Source organism: Erpetoichthys calabaricus, chromosome 3, assembly GCF_900747795.2.
Source record: "Erpetoichthys calabaricus chromosome 3, fErpCal1.3, whole genome shotgun sequence".
NCBI lineage: Eukaryota > Metazoa > Chordata > Cladistia > Polypteriformes > Polypteridae > Erpetoichthys > Erpetoichthys calabaricus.
The window spans coordinates 51,403,988-51,429,021 of record NC_041396.2 but is presented as its reverse complement, the minus strand read 5'-3'; the positions used below and the strand labels follow the sequence as shown (position 1 = coordinate 51,429,021).

The following is a 25,034-nucleotide window of genomic DNA, read 5'->3' as shown; positions in this document are numbered from 1 at the left end:
ATTGCTTCTGCTTTGTCCTGCTAATAATGAACAGAGTTTTTTTTTGTTCTTGTTTCTCCCCCTATGTTAATACAAAAAAGGTACAACATCAACCCTATCCAGGCCATGTACTAAATTCTTGGCTTTCTCAACAACTGTAGCTATTATTATGTGCTTCAAATGCTCCTCCTGTTTAGAAAATATACTTAAAGCCAATCAATCACCTGTCTATTCTTTTAAGATCACATTTTAGTAAAAAGAAAGTAAACAACTTCTTCTATTTAAAACAAAAGAAGACACCTGCTCAGGCACAACAAGAAATTGAAACTAAGAACAGTGTCTACTTTCTAAAATGTTCTTCTCTTTAAAAAATGTAAAAATTACCAAATCCTAATAACTGGTGCCAAACCCAAGCATATGTGCATTTCACTCATATTTTCCTCCTATAAACTATATGGACAACACATCTCTTACTTTCTTGTTAAATATGCTGAATACCACAAGAGGAGAAACAAATGCTTTCAATGACAGAATTTTGCCATTTATTTTTAAAATACTTCTATAAAAACAAATCATCACAAATCACTTATCTGCACTCTAGATAAACTGTTAAATTCTGGTCCATACTTGTAAAATTTTTATTTTTATACTGTATTGAGGATTTGTTCTGTTCTGTGTATTGTATTGACCCCCTTCTTTTTGACACCCAATGCATGCCCAACCTACCTGGAAAAGGGTCTCTTTTTGAACTGCCTTACACAAGGTTTCTTCCAATTTTTCCCTACAGGGTTTTTTTGGGAGATTTTCCTTGTCTTCTTAGAGAGTCAAGGCTGGGGAGCTGTCAAGAGGCAGGGCCTGTTAAAGCCCATTCTGGCACTTCTTGTGTGATTTTGGGCTATACAAAAATAAATTGTATTGTATTGTATTGTATTGTAGATAGTTCTAGAGGTTTGCATAAAAGATTTTCAGATTTTGTGTACAGAATATACTGTAAATCTACACCCTATCATATTTCAGCTTTGCTGTATGCATGTACAGTGGGGGAAACAAGTATTTGATCCCCTGCTGAATTTGTAAGTCTGCTCACTTACAAAGAAATGAACAGTCTAATTTTTATGCTAGTTTCATTTTAATGGAGAGAGCCAGAATATCAGCCAAAAATCCAGACAAAAAACACATTACATAAAAGTTATAAACTGATTTGCATGTCATTGAGTGAAATACGTATTTGATCCCCTACAACCCAACCAGATTTCTTTCTCCTACAGATTGGCTGGGTGCAATCAATCAATCAGTCAATCAATTACAGATACTCCTGATCTCAACTCGTTATGTGGATAAAGCACACCTGTCCACAGAATCAATACCATGGGCAAGACCAAAGAGCTGTCAAAGGATGTCAGGGACAAGACTGTAGACCTGCACAAGGCCGGAATGGGCTAGAAGACCATCAACAAGAAACTTGGTGAGAAGGAGACAACTGTCGGTATTATTATTCAGAAATTGAATAAATATAAAATAAAATATAAAATCAATCACCCTCCATCTGGAGCGCCATGCAAGATCTTGCCTTATGGGGTGAGGATGATGATGAGAAAGGTGAGGGATCAGCCCAAAACTACACGGCAGTCACCAAGAACACCATTGATAACGCACTATGCCATAATATATTGAAATCTTGCAGAGCCTGCTACACTGCACCCCACTGCTCAAGAAGGTGCATGTACAGGCCCGGATGTTCACTGGCAAACTTAAGACGGGCCTGTATCATTCTTTTCATGACAGTACATTATTTTGCTACTGTGTTTTCACGAAAATAAGACCGGGTCTTATATTAATTTTTGCTCTAATAGATGCACTAGGGCTTATTTTCAGGGGTTATCTTATATTTATTCATGTACAACAATATACATTTATCCAAACAGTCATGTTGTCGTCTTCTGTAATATCGTCATAACTCTCCATATTCAAACCCTGAATTCCAGCCTGAATTTCTTGCTACTCCAGCCGCTTTGCAGACCGATGTGCCTGCTTCGATGTTTGATGAATGGTTCGATGTGGTGAAGCAAAATGCTGACATACAAATGCATTCATGTTGCCTTTATATTCAAGCATTGCATATTCCCCAAAGTAATGACACGGTATATTTTAAGTCTCACATACCATCTTCTGTGCTGTCTTTTTTTTTTGGGTACCTTTACAACAGCATCAGAATGTATGGCGGTATATTTGAGCCACAGAGGGAAAAAAAAAAAAAAATAAGGACATAATGAAAATGTCTATTTTGTAATTAAAATGGAAGTTCCGGCTTTAAGCTTGAAATGTCCACTTGAACCTCGTTATTTACTTTGTCATTAAAGTAAACGTCGTCATCTTCAAACCGACCCTGTTGTTAATCGCTATGTGCTTCTGGGGTTTCCTCCTAACCTGACAGCAGCGGTAAGCAGCAATAGATCGCCACACACAACACATTACATTTATGATATTCCAGCTCTCTGCACATTTAGGATTCTTAGATGTACAGTAATCCCTCCTCCATCGCGGGGGTTGCGTTCCAGAGCCACCCGCGAAAGGTGAAAATCCGCGAAGTAGAAACCATATGTTTACAGTATATGGTTATTTTTATATTGTCATGCTTGGGTCACAGATTTGCGCAGAAACACAGGAGGTTGTAGAGAGACAAGAACTTTATTCAAACAATGCAAACAAACATTTGTCTCTTTTTCAAAAGTTTAAACTGTGCTCCATGACAAGACAGAGATGACAGTTCCGTCTCACAATTAAAAGAATGCAAACATATCTTCCTCTTCAAAGGAGTGCTTGTCAGGAGCAGTGACTGTCACAGAGATAGAGAGAAAAGCAAACAGATCAATAGGGCTGTTTTTCTTTTAAGTATGTGAAGCACCACGGCACAAAGCTGTTGAAGGCGGCAGCTCACACCCCCCTCCGTCAGGAGCAGACAAAGTGAGACAGAGTTTGTTTTTCAATCAAAAATCAATACGTGCCCTTCGAGCTTTTAAGTATGCGAAGCTCCGTGCAGCATGTCGTTTCAGGAAGCAGCTGCACAAAAGATCACAACGTGAAGATAATCTTTCAGCATTTTTAGATGAGCGTCCGTATCGTCTAGGTGTGCGAACAGCCCCCCTGCTCAATCCCCCTACGTCAGGATCAGAGAAAGTCAGCGCAAAAGAAAGAGAAAAGTAAGCTGGGTAGTTTCTCAGCCATCTGCCAATAGCGTCCCTTGTATGAAATCAACTGGGCAAACCAAATGAGGAAGCATGTACCAGAAATTAAAAGACCCATTGTCCGCAGAAACCCGCGAAGCAGCGAAAAATCCGCGATATATATTTAAATATGCTTACATATAAAATCCGCGATGGAGTGAAGCCACGAAAGGCGAAGCGCGATATAGCGAGGGATTACTGTATACTTGATATCACTTTCATAATGAAATGCATTAAAGTATGTATGTTATATTTACAGATAAATTGTTAACTTTGTTCAAATAATGAATACTGTTAATAGTTACACATGTGGGGTGGCTCGGTGGCAGAGTGGTAACGCTGCTGTCTTGTGATTCCTGCCTGGAGTTTACATGTTTTCCTGGTGGTTTTCCATCCAAAGACATGAAGGTTTGGGGACTTGGTGAAGGTAGAATGACGCCAGTGTATGTCAGTGCTTGTGTTCACCTTGAGCTGATACCCCATCCAGGGATTTTGTTTCTGTCTCGTGCCCAATGCTTGCTGGAATCAGCGCATCCCCGGATTGATGGATGTAATCATTAAACATCATTTTCAGAGATATTGTGGTAAGGTGTCCTCGGAATGTAATGGATGTTTTGGGCACACGCGTCACATCACGTAAAGTATAAACCTGGCCTTAGGAGCCTTACTTTTCAGCTGACGATCTTGACTATGGCTTATTTTTGGGATAGGGCTTATATTACAGAGCAGCCTGAAAATCATGCTAGGGCTTATTTTCAGAGTAGGTCTTATTTTCAGGAAAACACAGTAGTATTACGTCAGCTCACCTGTCAACAAAACATGCATACTGTTTGGGAATATTTTGTTGTGGAATTTCGGAAAGCGTTATTTTTTGTGTCACAGCGATGTAGAAGTTTAAACCCTACAAAATGGAAAGAAAAAAACAACTAAACCTTTTAACTTTTAAAAAGGAGAAGGAAACCTGGAAGTGAACTATCACCATGTGTGGTGTAGCGGGTCCACAGCTCATGTCAAAAGGCCATTTTTTTTTTTAAAATAAATAAATTGCTGCACTCGTGGCTTACCGAGGGGGCGTGGTGTGTGTGACGGATCGGTTCCCAGGGAATTCGTGATATGGACGAACCACGCTTAAATGCACAGGTGAGGAGTCGTCCGCATCTGTAATTGTTCCCAGGAGCTACTGATTGTCACAGCTGATCCACATCCCCATGATATATAGAAGAGCAAGATGGCTAGTGGGGGGGGGGGGAAGGAAAAAGAGACAGAGGCTGCAGGGAAGAAGGCAGCAGGAAGCAGGGAGAGGATAGCCGGTGCGAGAGCGAGCGAGCGAGAGAGAGCAGGCTCGATGGAGCAAAGGCAGGCAGCTGGGAGGTGAGCTCCTGCAGAGACATGTTTGGCCGACACTAGGCGGGGCTGAAGAAAGCGTTCGCTCCAGCTGAGCGAAAACGGAGCTGGAGTGACCAGTATTGAAGATGACTGGCCGTCGAAAGGCAGCGGCAATCGTGGAGGCTTTGGGCTGGTTTAGCCCCAGTGTAAGCGCCCTGGCCATTGGGAAAAGAACCTAAGTCTTGGTATGGATGAAGCCCGACGTAGCCAGGGATCGGAGGGCTACCGGACAAGTGTGGAAGGCAGCTGCACCTGCAGGTAGGACGACTGCCCTGTTGCAAAGCCCAATGGGAGAAGCAGGGGAGCCGCCAGGTAGAAAGAAGAAGGCACCATGTTTTGGATTTTAAGAGACTGCTTCTAGCCATTGTTTTAACCTCGTTGTTTTTAAAAGATTTTTTTCTATTGGATTTTAACCTCCACCTTTCACACTTTTGAATAAACTGCACTATATATTTGGATACAGTTTTGATTTTTTTGTTTATAATAAAAGCACTTTGCACTTTTTGCACCATCCCCTTGCTTTGTTGTGCCTCACTGCCAAGCTCATCGGTGACATTACCGATGGTGTCGGGTTCAAGCCTCCCGGAAGGACGATGGGAGTGTGGAGCGAACCTGCATCATCACACCATGGCTATTAAATAGTTAAGTCATATTTTCTACTAGCTTTTTCAGCCCTATCACTGATAAAAATCAAACAAAGAAACTGAGCAGAGGTCAATGCCACACTTCTGGCTCTTGGAGGAAACACTAAAGCCACAGTTATTAAGTATTCTTGCAAAGAAGCAACAGCAGATTTCATACTAAATTTATTTAAATTAAACATTGCTGTCTAAAAGTTTCAGATCTATTATATTCAATTTAATTTTTCAATCATTTTATTAGAATTTTTACTGCTCGGTTTCTGGTTATTTTAGAGTTTTTTCATTTTATAGTATTACATTTAAAAACTAATACACAAATACTATATAAAAAATGTTTTTAATTTCTGCCATAGTGGTTCCTGAAATAATTCTCCTAATTTCACCAGTCCTCAAGTGCAAAAAGGTCAAAGACACTGATATAAGCATATGAATGTTTTAACTTTAGACATGGAAAGGTGATGATGGAGGACACAAAAACAAAAACCTACAGTTTACATTGTTCCTGGAGGAAATAAGGGACAGGAGTGATAGCCTGGCTATGCAGGAACTGTGCTAGTGAATACCAGGGCTTCAATTTTGGTTTTAACTATAAATGGAAATTTAACTAGCGTGGCCTTTATGTGGAGGATAACATGACTGCAAGTTTTGGATTATCCGATTTATTTTATTATGTATACAAACCAAATTAACTCAAAGATTTTTAACATTTGGTAATTTAAAAGTAAATGCAGTTTAAATCAGTATTAACAAAAATCTAGATCCAAACATTATAACTGTTTAAAACTGCTTTAGCAAAATCAAAAAGCAGCATGTCAAAAAGTCACTATGGCATGATACTTGATGTGCCGCATAGCACAACAGCTTCAAGAACGGCTGTGAAGAGGACACTTTGTCCTGCAGATTTCACAGGGCAAGTGGCAGTAAGAAAAGCAGTTCCTTAAAGGACAAAATAGTATCTTGAAATACCAGGTGCAGACTACTGTAGACTGGATAGTCTCCTCTTCACATCAGAAACTGAGACTTGCTTTACTCGACCACCATTCAGCTATGCTTGAAGCTACTGCACTGTGAAGTGCCTATCACTGAAGCTGGTGACCCTCAGAAATTTGTCTTCTGTTTTGGTTGTGACTTTGGGTTTCCCAGATCTCCTCCTAGCACAGTTCACTGAAACTTTGATTTTGTTTTTCTTGCAATTTCTCTTAATGAAAGGCCTACGCTTCTAAGACTAATAATGCTCTGTCTCATTTCATTTGTTAATTGCCATTTTCTTTCCAATATCATTGGAATATCGTCCAAGCAGTACTTCAGAGGTGTTAGTAACAGAGTCCATTCCAACTCTGCCTTAAGACAGACAGATGGTCTTTAAGTAACCAACAGAAGTTGGGACACCGGTGCAAATTGCTTCTTTTAACTTGAAAGGCTTAATTAACATCTGCAGGTTGTAACCTATTAGTTGGTCCCTGAACATGGTCCATTTGTAATATTCTGATATTTCCTTTATTTAACTTTTGCTAACCTAAATTTTAAACTTAAACCACTAGCAGTTTACTGCATACCTTTTCACCATTTTAGGTCATTCACTGCATTTCAGCTGATTGAATCTGAAGAAAAACTGAGATGTTCTAAAACATTTGACTGGTAGTGTGTGTGTGCATATATACAGTCATATGAAAAAGTTTGGGAACTCCTCTTAATTCTTTGGATTTTGTTTACCATTGGCTGAGCTTTCAAAGTAGCAACTTCCCTTTAAATTTATGACATGCCTTAAGGAAACAGTAGTATTTCAGCAGGGACATTAAGTTTATTGGATTAACAGAAAATATGCAATATGCATCATAACAAAATTAGAGAGGTGCATAAATTTGGACACCCCAACAGAGATATTACATCAATACTTAGTTGAGCCTCCTTTTGCAAATATAACAGCCTCTAGACGCCTCCTATAGCCTTTGATGGGTGTCTGGATTCTGGATGGAGATATTTTTGACCATACTTCCATACAAAATCTCTCCAGTTCAGTTACATTTGATGGCTGCCGAGTATGGACAGCTTGCTTCAAATCATCCCATAGATTTTCCATGATATTCAAATCAGGGGACTGTGACGGCCATTCCAGAACATTTTACTTCTCCTTCTGCATGAATGCCTTTGTAGATTTCGAATTGTGTTTTGGGTCATTGTCTTATTGGAATATCCAACCCCTGCATAACTTCAACTTTGTGACTGATGCTTGAACATTATCCTGAAGAATTTGTTGCTATTGGGTTGAATTCATCAGACCCTCGACTTTAACAAGGGCCCCAGTCCCTGAACTAGCTACACAGCCCCACAGCATGATGGAACCTCCACCAAATTTCACAGTAGGTAGCAGGTGTTTTTCTTGGAATGCGGTGTTGTTCTTCCGCCATGCAAAGCGCTTTTTGTTATGACCATATAACTCAATTTTTGTCTCATCAGTCTAAAACACTTTGTTCCAAAATGAATCGGGGCTTCTTTCTCATCCCCCTGGCATTCAAATGTTCTTTGTGCAAATTGTGCTGAATTGTAGAATGATGTACAGATACACCATCTGCAGCAAGATGTTCTTGCAGGTCTTTGGAGGTGATCTGTGGGTTGTCTGTAACCATTCTTACAATCCTGCACATATGCCGCTCCTATAATTTTCTTGGCCTGCCAGACCTGCTGGGTTTAGCAGCAACTGTGCCTGTGGCCTTCCATTTCCTGATTACATTCCTTACAGTTGAAACTGACAGTTTAAACCTCTGAGAGAGCTTTATGTAGCCTTACCCTAAACCATGATACTGAACAATCTTTGTTTTCAGATCTTTTGAGTGTTGTTTTGAGGATCCCATGCTGTCACTCTTCAGAGGAGAGTCAAAAGGAAGCACAACTTGCAATTGACCACCTTAAATACCTTTTCTCATGATTGGACACACCTGTCTAGGAAGTTCAAGGCTTAACGAGCTAATCCAACCAATTTGGTGTTGCAAGTAATCAGTATTGAGCAGTTATATGCATTCAAATCAGTACAATTACAAAGGTACCCAAATTTTTGCACAGCCAGTTTTTCACATTTGATTTAATTTCATATAACTAAATAATGCTTCACTAAAAATCTTTGTTCAAAAAACACCCCAGTCCCATAGATAATCCTAGGAAATGAAAGACATACCACTGTTATCTTTTTCGTAAATTATGCAGGCTGAGAGGCGTTCCCAAACTTTTTTATATGACTGTATCATTTTTTTGTTGTTATGGAAATAGTGAAAACTATTTTTTTTATATATAAACCAGTAATGGCGCACTGCACAATAACATGCAGTGAATACACTTGACTTGAGCATTCATAGTTTTCTTACTCTTTTTTCTGTACATTTAGCATTCGTTTGTTCAGAGGTTGATGCGCTTGCTGAGCAGCTCTTCTTTTCTCCATCCTAGTGGCCCACTTCTTCTCTTCCTTCGTTGGCATCTTTTCACATTAAAACTGATTAAGTCAGTGTTTGTGTTGCAATTACTTAGTACGTTTTCTTTAATTTTTCACTTAAGCTGGCACTTAAGTCTTCAATCTGCCTCAAGAATGATTTAAGATATGAAGAGGTAGGGGAAGTGATGGCAGAGGTGGTAGGGATGAGAATGGCGCCAGTACTCATGCGCTGCATGGCCGCTCTGCTGCCGAGAGTTGATAGTGCAATAAAATACAATAAAAAGTAAAAAGATGAATAACCTTGGAGGTCAATCATCACCCCAAAAGCGGATAGTAGACATCACGTAGTATATGTGTACCAAATTTCAGGTCAATAGTTCAAATGGTTTGCGAGCTTACAGGTGATTTAAAATCCTGGACAGACAAACGAACAGCCACGGTAGTGTATTACATAAGAAGATAAGCCTTGTTTCATACAGGTACATAACAAGAAATGAAACAACATTGTAGCTTCTAATTATGACAAGAATTTCATTTTATGACATATGCATTACAGATAAATATTTTTGTATATATTTAATTAGCATGTAATTTTAAGGAAATTTTTAGTATTTTTATGGTGCGCTACAGAATTTCATTTTTTGACAAAAAAAATGAACAGTTAACACCTCTGGTGTATAGTTTCATTATAAAAATACACTTTAATATAGGACATAAGGCTTCAAAGCGCCTGGTTATGCAGGAGCTTAGTGCAAAAAGTTTAGTTTATTTAAGGGATAACGGGTAAAAAAAAAAAAATCTGAATCTGCCAGTATCGCCCTTAAAAAACCTCGTCAGAACATCTCTGTCTTAGACATGGCTTTATTCATCAATCCAAGATTTTGAACAACATATATATATATATATATATATATATATATATATATATATATATATATATATATAGGGCTGCAACGATTAGTCGACGTAATCGCCGTGGATTTTTTTTCAATGTCGACACGTCATAAACAGAACCTTCAATAGAGGCTCCAGTCACAAAGAACCACATTGGTTTTTGTAAATGCAATGCAATACATGAACGTCTGGGGGCAGTATTGTTCGTTATTGTTTGTCAAGACTGCACACAGTCCTACCAACGAAGAAAGAACATCTGAGGAGAAGAAGAATGTAGAGGAAAATAAACGTGGTTGCAATGGCAAGTCAGATAGAGTAGGGGGAAGGAGATGGAAAAAATTTAGACAAAAACTTTCAAAAGTGTGGGAGCACTTCACCAAAAAAGAAAAAAAAGTTGAATTAGATTATGCAAAGCGGAGCTTTCTTTTCACGGCAGCACCATCGCAATGCATGAGCATCTGAAACGAAAGCATCCTGGAGATGTGATGCCACTGTCTCTTGAGAATTTATGCTGCCGCTGTTAGTTAGTTAGTTAGTGTCAGATCAGGAGGGGAGGGAGAGCGTGAACGAGACTGAGAAAATAAAAGTTAAAAAAGCTAACTTTTACAAGTAACAAATTTATACCCGATCTGTTCGTTTCAAATAATATTGCATTAGTGCGATGATGTTTTCTGATTGTTACTATTCAGGTCATACAATGATTTCTTCAAAATGTCACATATATTTGTCTCTTTCTTTTTTTTCCCCCCAGTGCTGACACCAGAAGGCGTGAGCTTATTCAGTGCTAGCAGCAGCACGCAGGTGGCCGGTTGCTTGTGCTATAACAAGCTTGACCTGGTGGCAATCAAAGCACATGTACTGTGCAAGGCATGTACGGGGTCCACTGAGAAAAGAAGAGCGTTCATGGCTCACCTTGCAGAGGAACATTCTTTCTTCTGCATGTCCTGGAGTCCTGTGCAGACTGGGCAAGATCGGGGGGTGGGAGGTGGTCACTGATTACAACCGCAAGAAGGTATGCAAATAAATATGAATAATGTTGCATCCGTGCCACAATGTTTTCCGAAATGTACTATAAGGTCATAAAATGAATAATTCCAAATATCATATATACCTATGTCTCTGCTTTTTTGTCAGTGCGGCCTTGACATCACAGGCCTTAAGGCGCATACTAATTCAGTGTAAGCAGGAACACTCAATAAAACTGCATAAAAAAAATCAAATGACAATGAGATACGAATTAAGGCAGATTCGCCAGCGTTTGTGTGTCAGCTTTTATCCATCCAGATCAGAGAATTTCCACTTCGATTGTCTCAAAAAACTCACATCTACAGTTATTCCCAGTTTCAGATAAAAAGTAACAACGTCAGATCCCTGGGGGAGCGATAGTATGTATCGTGATCGTGACTAAGAGAATAAAAGTGAAAGAAAAAAAACGGTAACTTTTACAAGTACTATACATTTAATACAGTGGCTGTTACAGACGCAAGTCAAATGTATGTATTTATTGTATAATATTAACAATAAGAGCAGCTCACTACTCAAGACAGTAAATATACGAGGCAGTCAGGATCAAACCGGGGGACTCTTGATTATAAGTCAGCAATTCCTACCGCTGCACCACGGAAGCTGTTGTATTGTCTTTGAACCTTTTGTGAAAGTGTTTATTTGATCTTCGCACTTCAGGCTTTACACATTATATAGTTTATGTCTAAATTTTGTCATTTATTACTAAAATATGAAAAACGTTTCAGTTTTAACTATGTATTTTTTGGTTAAGTTAAATGCACTTTTGTTTAAAGACTACGTGCACTTTAGTTTGTATTGTTTAATGTATTTCTTTTTTTATTGTGATGTCACACTAATATAAAAACATATGATTATTTTCAAATTCATATGTTTCACTGGTTATTTTAAATTGATTATTATTAATTTTAATCATGTTAATGCAGAGACATCAGGGTGACATTCACAGGTTGACAGACATGAGCAGATGAGGTAAGACATGCACTGGAGCCCAGAACAGGATGTGCAACCACAGGTCGCAGGCATCAAAATAGTCAGGCATGAACTAATCATGACTATGAAAAATGAATTGAACGATTAGTCGACTACCAAAATAATCATTAGTTGCAGCCCTACATATATAGCAAATATCAAGACTGGGGGTGTGAAATGCTGGGCAGTTACAGAGATGAAGTCTTTTCTAGCTGATCAAGGCAGATCTCAATCTCTCACGGCTAAGTTCAGGCCTGTGCCTCAACAGGGAGCAGTCTCTGAAGTTGGACCATAAGTGTCCAAAAATGAAAAGACGTTACTTGCAAGCCACTTTATGGATGCAATATCCACTACCTCTCCGTCAGAGAGAGAGGCCGTTCAGACAGAACTACTACTTTCCTTGTGCTGGTGCAGACAGAAAGATAAATGTTCTGAATTGCTGAAGACAGCATGAGACTACTTCCCCAAAATGAAGCATTCTTGCCAAGAGATATCTGTGCGTACCTGCAGCTACCTCCCCCTTTGAAAGGTTATTTAGCATCAGTGCCAACGTTGTCTTTGAATCCATATTCTTTGGACAGGCTTGTGTTCTTGTCATCAAACTTGTTAGCATTTTGTTTATATTTTCAGGCACTTTAGATACTGAGTCAATTTGTAATTCAATCTGTTTTTTGCTATATGGTCCTGGTAATTGATTAAATAGTTCACATTAAACCATTCATCAGGGAAATAAAGCATTACAAATATTCATTGTCTTAGTTTGAACAGATATTCATTCACTGACTTATTCTACAAGTCAGTTGTTGAATTTTTGAAGTATTTGTTTTCATTTCTTTGCAATCAGTTATATCGTCAGCTTGTATTTTTTCTTTGGCAAGGCCTAATGTATTGAGTCTATACTTATTTTTATACCTGCTGTGATTTTATGTTAAGTTCAACACAGATGCAACGTACTGAAGCAAAGTACTTTTGATATTTCTTATTTGGAAAACAAATATTGATATGATAAATAAAGTGTTGTTAACATGGTCCTGACTATAAATGTTGTTGACATTCTGACATGGTCCAGACTATAAATGAAACTTAAACCAGTCTTTTTAGTGAAAATAAAATATTGAAACATCGAATATTGCTCCGTAACTTAAAAAATACTGAGATATAGTTTTAAAGCCATATTGGCCAGCCCTATTTTAGAAAGACTACAATAGTACTGCTTCTGCTTTAAGTTTCAAACATTACACCACAAGGATTATCCATTAAATTAATATTTAGCTGGGCACAACTAATGTAAAGATAACTGGTAGCATTGCACCATCCATCGCTGAGGCACTATTTATATATAAACTCTGTTAACCCCTTAACCGCCCTCTGCCGGATATATCCGGCACCGTTGTTTTATTGCTAACGCCATACTGCCGGAATTATCCGGCACATTTGCCTGTGGTTATATGAATGCCTGGCAAGTAGTATAACTGACGGTTTGGCGTGGGTATTATTACTACGTTGTATTTCGACAAGTCTGTGGTTGTTTTGGCCGGTCATGTGACGTGATTCGCATGTAACAGCTGTGAATATGGCGAGACGTAAACTGACTTCAAGTGAGGCTTTGCAGGCGATTTTGGACAGTTCTGATCATGATTGTAGCAGTTCTGAAGAAGATTTTAGTGACAGTGATGAGCAGCAACGTGCGCTGCATGATACTGTGAATGAAGACGCATCGGATGACGGCGCTGAGTGGGTGTATCCCCAGCATCTCAGCTGGGCTGCTGCCCGTGGTGAACTACCTTTTCTGCATTCGTTTGAGGCAACATGTGGCTTTATTGTTGATGTAAACAATTACACTGCTGAGCAGTTTTATGAGCTGTTTGTGTCACCTGATTTGATCAGACATTTTGTTCATCAGACAAATCTGTATGCAGCACAGTTTATTGAGAAAAATCCCAATTTACCTCCACATTCCTGTGTTCGTGCTTGGTTTGACACTGATGAAAACGAAATGAAAAAATTCATTGGGATTTTGATGTTGATGGGAATAATCAGAAAACCAGATATTGAGATGTACTGGTCTACAGATCCTATGTATGCAACACCTATTTTTGCAGCTGTCATGACACGTAACCGATTCTCTTTGCTGCTGAAATTCTTTCATTTGAATGACAACAGAAATGAGCCAGATAAGAAAGATCCAAACCGCGACCACTTGTTCAAGCTACGTCCTTTGATTGATCATTTATTTGAAGCATTTCAGTTGCCCTACATTACAGGACCGTCAGTTGCAGTTGATGAAAGTTTATTGTCGTGGAAGGGCCGCTTACAGTTTCGACAGTATCTACCATTGAAAAGGGCACGGTTTGGTATCAAGATGTTTTGCTTAGCTGAGAATTCAGGTTACATTTATAGATTTCGTGTATACACTGGCAACTTGCACAACATTTAGTGGTCAATACTGCTTGAATAAATGTAAAAAATGTAAAAAAAATGTAAAAAAGTAAAAAAACAAAAATTGTTCAGATTTCGCCTGGCGTGGGGAATATTTAGGGAGTTGGCGGTTAAAGGGTTAAACAAAAATTTAAAAGAGGCAAGTTTTCTTGCTCATTTGACTATGCATATAACCCCTAAACAAACAAATTAATGGATAAATAAAAATGTTCTGATCAAAATATACTATTTTCCAAAAAAAAAAAAAAACTTGTCAACACAAATCTATGAAATATCAATCCATTTTCAAATATACTTAATCAAGTTTAACAAGCTAAATGTAAATGTGTTTTATTTTGTAATGCCAAGAAAGAGAGAGAAGCAACCAAATTTAAATATTTTATGTTGATTACTATTACTATGGAAAATCTGAAACTCAACAGAGTCCCTTTTTAGAAATTCTTTAATTGGAGATTAAAAAAATGAACTTCCTTATGCAATGCTAACTTATGCAAAATAAATCCAAGATCCATGAAATAGATATGCAAAGAAGATATAAACTCAACCTCACATTTAACCAAAAACCACAATTGAGACACAGGAATGCAAAACACATATTGACATCTATACCAGGTCATCTGCTGAATTCACATTTGTTTCTTTTGAGTGAACAGCAATCGACCATCTGTGAATTGAGCTACTTAATATTTTGTATTATTGTGCTTTTGTGTGTTTATTTTTATGTTCCAGGTTCCCCAAAAATATGTTTAAATCTCCTCTCTCATGAAGAAGAAGGAGTGATATAATATATTAACATGTATCTGCCTTTATTTACTAGGATGCAAATGGAAGTCTTACAAAGTTCCAATACTTCTATACAGTAGAACTCCATATCCATGGGTTTGGTTTCCACTGCTATTTGGCATGGCTCGTAAATATTAAAATGAATAATTCCATAAATAAAAGATCACCACATTCCACGTGCAGCAGTCCAAAAAACCAGCACACTACAGCCAGATATGGAGACTGCCTATATGACACAATTTTCACCATGCTGACACTTCAAGTACAGTAGAAACCAGCCTTTAGCCTCTAGCGTTCTCATTGTCTGCATTCATTGCCACATTATTGCAGTGCTGTTGTGAAAAAAACCTTCATTTTCAAAACTAATGGCTCCAAAACGCCAAAGCACGTGTAGTGATGTTGGCAGCATTTCAAAGCCTAACAGAAGCCATGAAGTGTTTCCCATCAGTGAAAACAATGAAGAATGGCAAAGCTGGTACCCACAATAGGCTGAGATTTTTTTTAAGGAAAAAAAAAAAGTGTTTAAACTGTGCATGTGCACAAGATATTTTTCATTGCTCCATCATCCCATTCATGAGAGCGAGAGCACAAGTACATCCATCCATTTTCCAACCCGCTGAATCCAAACACAGGGTCACGGGGGTGTGCTGGAGCCAATCCCAGCCAACACAGGGCACAAGGCAGGAACCAATCCCGGGCAGGGTGCCAACCCACCGCAGGACACACACAAACACACCCACACACCAAGCACACACTAGGGCCAATTTAGAATCACCAATCCACCTAACCAGCATGTCTTTGGACTGTGGGAGGAAACCGGAGCGCCCAGAGGAAACCCACGCAGACACGGGGAGAACATGCAAACTCCACGCAGGGAGGACCCGGGAAGCGAACCCAGGTCTCCTAACTGCGAGGCAGCAGCGCTACCCACTGCGCCACCGTGCCGCCCGCACAAGTACATGTTGTGCATAATTTATTAACGGGTAATTATCACTTTTGGACCTCATCATCACAAATTTTAATGAAACTTGGCATTCTGATTTGGTCATGAGTAACCCTTGGAACTGAAATTGCATGTGTCTTGGATCAATAGTAAGGGAGATTTAAGTCTAAACTTATGTGGGGGTGAGGATTATGACTTTGACTGGCAATATCTCCCTAAATATAAGTTGCACAGAAATGATGCTCATATCATTTAAAAGCTCTTTTCCAGCTCTATACTTTGAGTAAACACTATGCAATCCCTAAAATAAAAATTTACCGCGTTATGAGTGATTATAGTATTAAAAATTGAATAGCAAAAAAAAACTGTAATTTAACATTGTTCAATTTGTTACTAGCGTTACATACAACTCTACCAACCACAAAAACAATAAACTTCATACACGTGTTAATCTGTCTGAAGAGGCGGGACTACCAGAGATGTTGGCAAAAAAAAAAAAAAGCAGCTAGGAAGCCAGTGGTAGCAGACATAGCACTTAGTGAGCACATTGGATGCATTTCCCAGCGGTTTCATCCCTTTTCCCACTCATATACAGGTGCTGGTCATAAATTTAGAATATCATGACAAAGTTGATTTATTTCAGTAATTCCATTCAAAAAGTGAAACTTGTATATTAGATTCATTCATTACACACAGACTGATGTATTTCAAATGTTTATTTCTTTTAATGTTGATGATTATAACTGACAACTAATTAAAGTCCCAAATTCAGTATCTTGGAAAATTAGAATAACAATTAAGACCAATGCAAAAAAAGGATTTTTAGAAATGTTGGCCAACTGAAAGGTATGAACATGAAAGGTATGAGCATGTACAGCACTCAATATTTAGTTGGGGCTCCTTTGGCCTGGATTACTGCAGCAATGCGGCGTGGCATGGAGTCGATCAGTCCGTGGCACTGCTCAGGTGTTATGAGAGCCCATGTTGCTCTGATAGTGGCCTTCAGCCCTTCTGAATTGTTGGGTCTGGCATATTGCATCTTCCTCTTCACAATACCCCATAGATTTTCTATGGGGTTAAGGTCAGGCGAGTTTGCTGGCCAATCAAGAACGGGGATACCATGGTCCTTAAACCAGGTACTGGTAGCTTTGGCACTGTGTGCAGGTGCCAGGTCCTGTTGGAAAATGAAATCTGCATCTCCATAAAGTTCGTCAGCAGCAAGAAGCATGAAGTGCTCTAAAACTTCCTGGTAGACGGCTGCGTTGACCTTGGACCTCAGAAAACACAATGGACCAACACCAGCAGATGACATGGCACCCCAAACCATCACTGACTGTGGAAACTTTACACTGGACCTCAAGCAACGTGGAGTCTGTGCCTCTCCTCTCTTCGTCCAGACTCTGGGACCTTGATTTCCAAAGGAAATGCAAAATTTACTTACATCAGAGAACATAACTTTGGACCACTCAGCAGCGGTCCAAAGGCGAGACACTTCTGACGCGGTCTCTTGTTCAAGAGTGGCTTGACACAAGGAATGCGACAGCTGAAACCCATGTCTTGCATATGTCTGTGCATGGTGGTTCTTGAAGCACTGACTCCAGCTGCAGTCCACTCTTTGTGAATCTCCCCCACATTTTTGAATGGGTTTTGTTTCACAATCCTCTCCAGGGTATGGTTATCCCTATTGCTTGTACACTTTTTTCTACCACATCTTGTCCTTCCCTTTGCCTCTCTATTAATGTGCTTGGACACAGAGCTCTGTGAACAGCCAGCCTCTTTAGCAATGACCTTTTGCGTCTTGCCCTCCTTGTGCAAAGTGTCAATGGTTGTCTTTTGGACAACTGTCAAGTCAGCAGTCTTCCCCATGATTGTGTAGCCTACAGAACTAGACTGAGAGACCATTTTAAGGCTTTTGCAGGTGTTTTGAGTTAATTAGCTGATTAGAGTGTGGCACCAGGTATCTTCAATATTGAACCTTTCCACAATATTCTAATTTTCCGAGATACTGAATTTGGGACTTTCATTAGTTGTCAGTTATAATCATCAACATTAAAAGAAATAAACATTTGAAATACATCAGTCTGTGTGTAATGAATGAATCTAATATACAAGTTTCACTTTTTGAATGAAATTACTGAAATAAATCAACTTTGTCATGATATTCTAATTTTATGACCAGCACCTGTACATGGTTCTCTCTGCCTCACTCCACTGAGCTTGGTTTAAAGGCAACTCGTATGCCCACTATCTCCCAGATCTACAAGAGTCACTGGCAAACACACACACCTAGGCAGATGGACACCCAGACAGGTCTCCTGGCTGCTAAAGTGCTCTCTAAGTGCAATGTCTGCAAAACACTGCTTTTATAAAATTTAAATCAGTTGCCTTTCTCCATATTTACAATTTAAATAAAATATACTTATGTATATCATTATATATATATTTTTTCTCTTCTGTTTAGAGCAGGGGTGTCGAACTCCGGGCCTGGAGGGCTGCAGAGGCTACAGGTTTTCATTCTAATCCTTTCCCTAATCAGTGACCAGTTTTCATTGCTAATTAACTCCTTTTCCCTTCATTTCAATAGCCCTGTTTTTAAGGATTCAGTCCTCTGAATTGATTTGTTTCTTCATTAAATGGCAGCCAAACAGAAATGAGACGTGAAACAAGCCAACAGATGACCAGCTAAACAGGGATTTCCAACTCCAACCAATTTCACTCCAACCAGTCTCTTAATGAGAAGCTGATTCTTGCTGTTAATTAAGCCCATTATTTAATTCAGTGGCTAGTTGCTGCTCTCATTCTGCCACAGCAGACATTTCCAAATCTGTTGATTTTTCTGTTTTTTCTGTCATATGGTGGCTTGTTTGATGTCTCATTATTGTTTGGCTACTAATTAAGGAAAAAGACAAATAAGGGGCCCGAGTCAAGTTAATTAAAACTAAAGCAAAATAAGTTAATTAGCAGTAAAAACGGCTCACTAATGAAGATGGTTGGAATGAAAACATGCAGCCACTGCGGCCCTCAAGGACCGGAGTTCGACACCTGTGGTTTAGAGGGTACACTGGCACATGCTTGCTGCTGCTCCTCTCTGCATACAACTTCTTCACACATTTTGTAATCTCTCACATTAACTACATTTTGTTTTATCGTTTATTCAAGGCTCCACTTTAACACTTTATCTTTGTGGATGTGGATTCTGTTTTGATTTCTGATTCAATTTAATTCTGAAGTAGTGCTGCATTAATGCCCACAGTCGAATCTTTTAGTTATGCGGTAGCTGTGACAACTCTTCTGATTGCATTTTGTGCATCTCATGCTGAATGTCTGGACATTTGAGTGGATTGCTACCTCACTGATATTGGCTCAACTGCAGAGATTTAAAGTGCTAAGGCCATTACCTGTGGATTACACCAAGATTTACTACGAAGCCTGCCATTCTCCAAGAATGAATTTTCTATGCATCTTATAGTATATTACTATACCCCATATTTTACTGGATCAAATCTTAATGGGTAGTTTCTGCACTACTGCCATCTCACCCCATATTCCTTGCTACATACGCAAGTCCACCACTCTTTTTCCAGGTACAGTGGAGTCTCGGTTCACAACCATAATTCGTTCCAAAACTCTGGTGGTAAACCGATTTGGTCGTGAACCGAAGCAATTTCCCCCATAGGATTGTATGTAAATACAATTAATCTGTTCCAGACCTTACGAACTGTATGTAAATATATATATATTTTTTTTAAGTACAAATATAGCTAATTAAACCATAGAATGCACCGCATAATAGTAAACTAAATGTAAAAACATTGAATAACACTGAGAAAACCTTGAACAACAGAGAAAACTAAAACTGCAATAGTTCACACTATAGCGCTACTAACCGCTGGCTAAAAACACTTTTTTTTTTTTTTTTAATGAGTTTTAAGCACAGGGAAAAAAATGAACATTTGAAAAAATCCGTAATTTAATAAACCACCAAGAAAAGTAACATTGCAACAATGCACGCTACGAACCGATCGCTGTAAACAGAAGTGAAAACAAAATCAAGCCCAGTGCATTCTTTAACTGCCTTCCTACCTTATGTGTCCAGCCCCCTCTCTCTTGCGCTGCCTGTGTGTGTGTATTTGTCACGCTCTCTCGCTCTCTGCACAGGAAATGCACAGGGAGAGACTGAACATGTACAAACCAAAAGGGAAACTGGCTTGTTCGTATACTGAGTGTGTGGTCGTGAACCGAGGCAAAAGTTTGGCGAACTTTTTGGTCGTAAACCGATTTGTACGTGTACCGAGACATTCATGAACCGGGGTTCCACTGTACTGCTATTATTCCTTACAGAACCGATACTTTTGCTATTTCTAAGCTGAGAGTTTCATTTACATTATGCGGAGTTACTCTTGTTAAAAACTCTTCTATGATAAATGTTCTATTAACAGCATATATCAGCCTGGAATTCTCATACAAACTATCACACTGCAAACACCATTTGATCTGAAGTATGCCGTCCAGCACACTTGTGCCCTTTATTTTGTTATTTGTTAATGGTTTCCATTTAGCAATTTGAATTTCTGTATTTCTTATTCCAACTTGTTGTTTCTTGTCCCAATTCAGAAATTTGTGTTTCAGGTATTAATCTACTATTTGGTTTTTAGTTTTTTCATTAGTGTTCATTGTTATTTGTTTGGTGTTCTTCTGTGCTCTTTTTCCTTTTGCACATTTTGATATTGGTAAAGCAGTTTGAGCATGGGAAAGGCATCACATAAAACAAAACGTACTAGCCAACCCGCAGTGTAGCATACGCCGCATAATTATGTATTGATGGGTGAACACTTCCTGAAAGACACAGTTGTCCAAATGGGGTTGGTTTTGAGGATAACTAAACCATAGAATGCACAGCGTAATAGTAAACTAAATGTAAAAACATTGAATAACACTGAGAAAACCTTGAACAACAGAGAAAACTAACACTGCAATAGTTTGCGCTATAGCGCTACCAACTGCTGGCTAAAAACACTTTTTTTTTTTTAATGAGTTTTAAGCACAGGGAAAAAAATGAACATTTGAAAAAATCCATAATTTAATAAACCACCAAGAAAAGTAACATTGCAACAATGCACACTACGAACCGATCGCTGTAAACAGAAGTGAAAACAAAATCAAGCCCAGTGCATTCTTTAACTGCCTTCCTACCTTATGAGTCCAGCCCCCTCTCTCTGGCGCTGCCTGCGTGTGTGCCTCTGTCTCTCTCTGGCGCTGCCTGCGTGTGTGCCTCTGTCTCTCTCTGGCGCTGCCTGCGTGTGTGACTCTGTCTCTCTCTGGCGCTGCCTGCGTGTGTGACTCTGTCTCTCTCTGGCGCTGCCTGCGTGTGTGACTCTGTCTCTCTCTGGCGCTGCCTGCGTGTGTGACTCTGTCTCTCTCTGGCGCTGCCTGCGTGTGTGACTCCGTCTCTCTCTGGCGCTGCCTGCGTGTGTGACTCTGTCTCTCTCTGGCGCTGCCTGTGTGTGTGCGCGGCTCTCCCTTGCGCTGCCTCTGTGTGAACCGAGGTTCCACAGAGGTTGACTTATGAAAAATCAACGTGGCTCAGAGGTGCATGTGGAGCCCAGCAGAGACGAACGTGAATGACGCCCGGTGTTGTGAGTTGCTGCGTCCGAGTTGGTGGGCGTGGCTCTGCGAGTAGTAATCATATCCAATGGTCTTAGAGTTGGTGGGCGTGGCTGCCTTGCGTGCTTTCCATGGGTGGCTACTTGTCGGCGGCTTAGTGAATTATATACGGTGGGCGTGGCTGTCTTGCGTGCTTTCCATGGGTGGCTACTGGTCGTTGCGTGCTTTACATGGGTGGCTACTTGCCGGCGAATATAAAATGTGAATTTAACAAAATATATGCAAAATGCAACACCACTAAAGCTTATCACTTTTACTCTGCTTTAAAAACAAATACATCTAAAAAGCAAAAATACAAAGTAGTAGGACTTTAGTTTTTCCTCTTATATATAAACAAATATTTCAGAAATTCACCTGCAACTATGTGAATTTTGCATTTATATGTTTTACTCATGGTTTTTTTAATTTAAGAACAGAAACCTGCAGCTTTCACCACACAGCTGGGATGGTCTTACGGCTAGGACCCAAGAACAGGTGGCATGGTGGGGAAAAAAAAAAATCTGACAACTATTTTCGACAGATAGATAGATCTGGCAATTTATCTTTGCATTATATGTCAAAATGTGTGACTGAACACACCAAAACATTGCACAGTAACGAGTGTGTTTGGTACTGCCAACAATAACAAATATTTATTTTCTTCATTAGTGCCATTTATAAAGCAATAGTCTTTTCAGTGATTTATAATTCTGTTTATTATTGTATTTGTACAAACTGATTTGCTGTTAGATTCTTATTATTCTGTGTCTTGTATTTCAAAACTAGGATTGTTTTCATTTTACTTGTACCTGAGGAAAAAGTACTTGTCATGTACAATAGGGAAAGCCCGTATAATAAAGATGATAAGTACTAGTATTCAGGGCATATAAAAGTCTACACACCCATGCCAAATTCACAGATTTTGTGTAATAAAAAATTTAAACCAATATAAAATTCTGTCAGAACTTATTCCATCTTTACTGCAAAACAAACTGTTTAGTGGAAAAAAATCATACAAAAATCTGGTTGCATTAGTATGCACACCCTTCAATAGTCAATGTTTTGGCAGCGCTCAGAATCAACCATTTACAGTAAGTCTCACCTCAAATAGAAGTTTTTATACACCTGACATCAATTGAAGTGTCTCTGATTGAGCTCTGATAAAGTTTGGCTATTCCAAAGCCATGGTCTGCCAAGAGCTTTTAAAACATGAACTGGATCTCATCACTGAAAGGTATCAGTCAGGACAGGGGTACAAAAAAGTATCCAAAGTACAGTGGTACCTCTGGTGACTACCGTAATTCGTTCCAAAACTCTGGACGCGACACGAACGTAATTTCCCCATAAGATTGTATGTAAATACAATAAATCTGTTCCACACCGTACAAACTGTATGCAAATATATATATATTTTTTAAGCACGAAAATAGTTTATTATACCATAGAATGCTCATTCAAAATCTGTACTAACCCCTACTCTCTCTTCTGTTTCCTTGTCCGGTGTCCTTTTGGTGGTGGCGCAATCTACCCAAAGCACCATGATGTTCCAACAATGATGGATGGATTAAAAGCCATAAGTCTGTATGACCATCACCATCAAGTGACTCCGTGAGAACCCTAACTACAAAGAGGACTATTTCATTTATGTTAGGTAGAATGCCCAGGGGGGACTGGGCGGTCTCGTGGCCTGGAACCCCTACAGATTTTATTTTTTTCTCCAGCCGTCTGGAGTTTTTTTTTTTTGTTTTTTCTGTCCACCCTGGCCATCGGACCTTACTCCTTTCTATGTTAACTAATGTTGTCTTATTTTAATTTTGTATTTTGTCTTTTATTTTTCTTCATTATGTAAAGCACTTTGAGCTACTTTTTGTATGAAAATATGCTATATAAATAAATGCTGTTGTTGTTGTAATAAAACAATGGAAAAAAAGAACACACAGTACAAATGTATATGCATCACCAAGAATATTTAGGATACATTCAAATATAGTATTCAAATTTTAATTTTTGTATAATTTGACAGCCCTATCTTTTTTAACTGCTGAAACTGGCAGTTCTAAACCGATCTCATCACATAGAGTGAGCCCTGGCATCTTGTGTAGGAACCAAATGACAAGGGAAAAGAGATACTCTGTTGCAAATCCATTGAGCAAGAGTGGCTTTTAAAGGATTATTTTTTTAATTAATGTTAATTCTCTTGAGATTGTTTTTAGGGAAGACAGAAGTTTCCATGTAAAATAGTTATTTAAGTTAAGGACAACAAATGTTTTGTGGTAAGGTAGTTATACTCATTACACATGGTGCTGGATAGTGATGAAGTATTTTGCATGTTGATTAACACAAGAATTTCACGGTACTCTGAATGCTTATCAAGACCGACCCTATAAATTTATATACAGAAATTTTAAAATAAAACACCCAGTTTGGAAACATCTGCCCTAAACTACAGTTTTGAAAAAATGTGTTTTATTATGCAAAAAGAGTAAGTATCCCCCTTATGATGAGGGTACAAAAACTGCTCTCTTTTAAATCATCTTAACATTAGGTACAAAATAAAATGAACTTGCAAAATAGTTTTGTTAATAATGATGCTACTTAATCTGAGCACTTTAACAATTATATTTAATCCTGAACTTATCAACCAATTTTATTATAAAACAATTCCACATAAGCCCAGTGCACTACATACTTCAAAATGTTTTATCTGTTACATCCCAGCAGAAAAATTAATAAATAATAAACACAACACAAAAAAGATTTAATGATTAATGGTGCTGTGTACAGCCAGAATATAATGCAAAGTTTTAGAAATAGTTACTAGCAATAGATCTGGTTTAATGTTTTACAGAATATTAAATGAGTTCATCCGTATACCAAATGATTTTATAGTGCTCATCAAAACAACAGAAAGAACAGTGAACAGTATGTTTTACAATCAGCAACTCCTGGAAACAGTCAACTTCTCAAAATCCTTCATTAGACCATATAAAGGTGTAATACTATAAAACACGCAAAGATCTACTAACGGGAAGAAAACTACAAAATAATAAAAATGGTCATTAAACAATTACACTCGCGTTATAAAAACTGAAACTGCTGCAAGGTGGTCAGTTGCGAAACGAGCAATTAAAGATAGCTTAACAAAGTAGTCAAAAGGGGAAAGATGCATTGACAAACCTCCGTGACCCACCATGAAAACAAAATATTGCCTACTAAAATGTGCACTGTCATTTGGCTGACTCAGAGAAAAAGAAAAAAATATATATGATTACTCCCGCAGACACTCTTGCACATGCCATTACGCACTTAAGGCCAGAAAATAAAAAGACAAAAGATCTAGCAAACTATTCAATCCATCCTATAAGTGCTCTTTTCGAAGGGCAGGTTGTGTACTTAAACAGATTTAAAAAGCAGTGAAGTATAAAACCCTGTAGCATTTACCTACAGAATCACATTGTACACATATACGTTAATGTATATAATTAAAACATGTCAAGTTCAAAAGCCACTTCTACCTCAGAGTGGCTCATGCCTCATACCTGCCAGTACTGACTGTTTAAGTAGTGTTCCAAAGCAATATAAATACCATACATGAACATAGTCATTGTACAAGTAAAAAAAAAGAAGAACATGCAGATACCTTGCATACTGGTTAAATAAAAACAAATCATGAAAATAAACTT

The 25,034-nt window shown here is 38.6% G+C and overlaps 1 protein-coding gene across 2 annotated transcripts in view; it reads right to left on the bottom strand.

Moving 5' to 3' along the window:
* cd2ap (CD2-associated protein) overlaps window positions 1–25,034 on the bottom strand; it is a 277,447-nt gene that overhangs the window by 251,382 nt on the left and 1,031 nt on the right. The gene's annotated exons all lie outside the window — the stretch shown is intronic.